This window comes from Rutidosis leptorrhynchoides, chromosome 10 (genome assembly GCF_046630445.1).
Source record: "Rutidosis leptorrhynchoides isolate AG116_Rl617_1_P2 chromosome 10, CSIRO_AGI_Rlap_v1, whole genome shotgun sequence".
Lineage (NCBI taxonomy): Eukaryota > Viridiplantae > Streptophyta > Magnoliopsida > Asterales > Asteraceae > Rutidosis > Rutidosis leptorrhynchoides.
In genome coordinates this window covers 145689043-145693990 of record NC_092342.1, presented here as the reverse complement: position 1 = coordinate 145693990, position 4948 = coordinate 145689043, and positions in this window count along the sequence as shown.

Here is a 4948-nt window from a genome sequence, read left to right as displayed (position 1 = left end):
CAAAAGGCAAGTAGAATGACTCATAAACTCATAAATCAGATTGAGGGAAGAATTAAAGAGCAGGCGGCCGAAGAAGCTAACACGAAACAACTCAAGAGAAAGTGGGAAGAAACCAGTGACAAGGGTCACCAATACAACAACAACAACAACAATTACAACCACAACCGCAACAACAATCGCAACAATAACCGCAATCCTAACAATAACTACAACAAACGTCCCAACAACAATAACAACTACAACAACCGTTCCAACAACAATAACAATCCCAACAACAACCTCAATAACAACAACGGCAACAAAAACCAAAAATGCCAAAGGTGTGAATAGTACCACCAGAATGGGTTCTGCACGACATTTTGCAGCAAGTATAAAAGAACTGGCCATGGTGCGAAAAAGTGTGAGGTCTACGGAACAAAGTTTATTAGAACTAAAGGAACAAATAGTGGTGAAACAAGTAATGCCGCCTTTGTTTGTTATGGATGTGGAAAACTGGGCCACATTAGAAGTAATTGCCCGAATCAGGGGAATACTAATGGGCAGGGCCGCGAAAGAGTTTTCAATATTAAAACGGCAGAAGCGCAGGAAGACCCGGAGCTTGTTACGGGTACGTTTCTTATTGATAATAAATCTACTTTCGTTTTATTTGATTCGGGTGCGGATAGAAGCTATATGAGTAGAGATTTTTGTGCTAAGTTAAGTTGCCCATTGGCGCCTTTGGATAGTAAATTTTTACTTGAATTAACAAACGGTAAATTAATTTCAGCAGATAATATATGTCGGGATAGAGAAATTAAACTGGGTGATGAAACTTTTAAGATTGACTTAATACCAGTCGAGTTAGGGAGTTTTGATGTAATAATTTGCATGGACTGGTTAAAGAAGGTGAGAGCAGAGGTCGTTTGAACAAAAATGCGATTCGCATTATGCGTGAAAAGGGAAAATCTTTAATGGTGTACGGAGAAAAGAACAATGCGAAATTGAATCTTATTAGTAGTTTGAAGGCGCAAAAACTAATAAGAAAAGGTTGTTACATCATTCTAGCACACATCAAGGAAGTTAAACCTGAAGAAAAGAACATCAGTGATGTTCCCGTCGCAAAAGAATTTCCCGATGTATTTCCGAAAGAATTATCGGGATTACCCCCACATCGATCCGTAGAATTTCAAATAGACCTTGTACCAGGAGCTGCACTAATAGCTCGTGCTTCATACAGAATTGCACCCAGCACAATGAAGGAACTTCACAGCCAATTACAATAACTTTTAGAGCGTGGTTTCATTCGACCAAGCACATCACCGTGGGGAGCTCCTGTTTTGTTTGTCAAGAAGAAGGATGGTACATTTAGGTTGTGTATCGACTACCGAGAGTTGAACAAACTTACCATCAAGAACCGCTATCCACTACCGAGAATCGACGACTTTTTTGATCAACTACAAGGCTCGTCGGTTTATTCGAAGATTGATTTACGTTCTGGGTATCATCAAATGCGGGTGAAGGAGGATGATATTCCAAAGACTGCTTTTAGGACGCGTTACAGTCATTACAAGTTTATGGTTATGCTATTTGGGTTGACTAACGTACCAGCTGTGTTCATGGACCTCATGAACCGAGTGTGTGGACCATACCTTGATAAGTTTGTCATTGTTTTCATCGATGTCATACTTATTGTAACACCCTGTCAAATCCCTTTAATGAAATGTTAACTCTGATCCCAGTGCTTGGCTTGACTTCTATGTAACAGCAATATTCTACAGCGGAAGCAATTAATACCTGAGAATAAAACACGCAAAACGGGTCAACAATAATGTTGAGTGAATCTACAGGTTTTAGGTAAACAATACAGTATGCTTAAAAAATAACATTTCAAAAACGTTTACTGGTGAAAGACCACCAAAGTTTAATGTTAAAGTTTTTAGACAACACCGCTTCTCGTTTCAAAAGTTTGTTGACATTACCATGTCAAATTTCAATCATTTGTAGACAACCCTGACAAGTTTTATCTCATTTTCTCGTAAACCACAGTTTAAATATCGTTGTATAGTATCTGAAAAACAGTTATTAGAAAAATAGTTTAATTTCATTGACCACAAGATTCTATCGCAAGCATAAACCGAGCACCTGAATACTAGCAAAGACCCGAGTATAGCCACTATACCCACCTTACCTCGTAAAATGTTATACATTGTTCAGATGTATTAAATGTTCAAAGTAACTGCACCACTGCTTTTATAGTGGGTGAGGTTGTCAACCTAACGGATCCGTCCATCTAAATTGTGCCTACCAATGGTATTAAAAGTATTCAAGCTAGAGGCTTTTTGAACAAACTCAATATGCATATGTGTAGTACTCATGTCAATATAAAGCATTTGAAAATGTAAATATAACAGCGTGTATTCTCATCCCTGAAAACATGTAAAAAGCGGAACTGTAGACTCACCTTTGAATAAGCTCGGAATGAAAGATAAATGACTTGTACGGTTTAGACCCGAGTAATGTAACCTAAGTATACGTATGTAGGTTGGTCAATATATGTATCTTATATAAGTTTGGTTTCATAGTGTACGTTGTCTTATTGCTCGACTCGACGCGATCTAAAGTAAAAGTCAACTATATCATGCAAGTCAAACAAAGTCAACCGAAGTCAAACTGAAAGTCAAACTTGGTCAATGTGGTTAAATAAAGTCAACATCAGTAGGTTCATGTCAAATATTTGTCAACATGTCAAACCTAAGTCATACAATAAGTTTTAGGTCATGAATAATCATTTTCACAATTTCAGTTTATCGTTATGCACTAAATTTACGAACACGTAGCACACTTAGCACAATATCTCATAGTACAAAATTCAAGTAAATATGACAAACTCCAGATCATAAATAGACTCAAAATTGATTCCAAAAAGTCCGGCCAGGGACTCATACGATAATTAAAAGTCAGGAATCAGAAGGAATACATTTGGGGTTTGCCAGGTCTGTTTCTGACCGCGCACTGATTTCATTTCGGCTATAACCGGAGTTTAGAAACATGAAATTGATACAAGACCAGTGGCCATATTTCAAGGACAAATCAAAGTAACACATATCAAAAATCTAGCAACTTTTGTTTAGCCAATTGGTACAGTTTATTCGTGCAAGTTGAACATTCAGTTTTCAGCTCAAATCAGAATTCATATAAAGTATGGCTCTATTGTGCCCAATGCATAAGGTTTCAGAGATTGTCATAAACTAAAAATAAGTCACATATAATATTAAGTTTCATTTTATAGAAGCATAAATGCTCAATCAATATACAAAATTCACAAAGTACCAAACCGTGTTCAATTTACAGATTCGATTCCCATTTCGTTAGTCACATTCGCATACGATTATCCGAAGATCTAGATACAATTAGCCTATAATATCTACATGAAAGATGAAGTAATTTTTGTCTACTTTTCAAATATGCAAAGCTTCAATCACAGAAGTTAACACATTTTATCATACAAGGTTATTTTCATGCAAGTGCTGTATAAAACTATATTTACACTAATTCTAGCATATCTTGGGCTATACATAAGCAAACGACATGATATCCTTGTCTAACTTGAGTGTTTTTAAATTATCTTTCCAGTGGTATAAGCCTAACATGCCAATTCATTTTCTATCAATACCAGATTTCTGATCAAGCAACAATAACACAACGATAATTCAAATCGACATAACTTAATCATACGGAAACGAAATCAAGCGAATCCAAAGCCTAAAATCAATAGTTTTTTGCAAGGAATCTGATTATAAGATAATCATTAACATTTGAAAAACTTAATTTTTCTGATCAAACAAATACAAATTCGTTTTTAAACCCTAGCGCATCAAACAATCAAAATAACGATTACAATTAACACGTACGCGTATAGACTTGAGCAATTGACAACATAACTATGAAACTATCATGAAAATCAGATTTTTAAGAATTAGGGTTCATGCAATTATACCTTTGATCGCTAAATTAAATACACCAACGCGTAGAGGAGATCGAGAATTACAACTTTCGTGTTCAAGGTTTTATCAAAAGATCAAAAATTGAAGGTGATGATGATGGTGATGTTGGGCGACGATGGGGAGGAGCCAGGTAGAGATCGACTGCAGTTTTTGTGTAAGGGTTTACTAATTTTAGGTTAATACTTCTATTTATACTAACCCTAGTTTCACAAATTAGTACATAAGCCCCTAAAGTTATCAAAAATTGAAATATAAGGGGGGTATGGGGAGGGGTCGGCCGAATGGGGCTCTCAGGGGGTTCCCGGGCTCTCGTTTTGTAATCCCGTGTATTCGTGGTCCGTTTTAAGTGTCGTTTTGGTCGTACCGAAGGCCCGGAACGCTAATCCGATCGTTAAACGCAACCAATCGATTAATTTATTAAAAACCCAATAAATTAAATATTTTAAAAAGTTAATAATTAATTAAATTAATTATTAAAATAAACCCGAGCGTTTCGTTGCTCAAAAAGCTATTATCAAAATCGTATCGTTTTTAACGTATTTCATTATCCGAAATATTTATTTGAATTAATATCAACCCATATCAATTATTGAAACCCTCCAAAGGTCAAGTACGCATTTAATACACGTAAACACATAAAAGTTAAATAATCGCCGTTAAATAAACTAACGGAAGGTTAACGAAAGTAACGGAAAAATCAGGGTTGTTACATTACCCACCTGTTATTGAAAATTTCGTCCCTAAATTTTATTGATCGTCCGCTGAAGTGGTTTCCTCGGGAAACAATTGTGGATACTTCAGCCTCATCTGGTCTTCACGCTCCCACATGAACTCTGGTCCTCTTCTCGCGTTCCACCGAACTTTAACGATAGGAATTCTGCTTTACTTCAACTGTTTGACCTCACGGCCCAAGATTTCAACAGGTTCCTCAATGAAATGAAGTTTGTCATCGATACGTAGTTCCT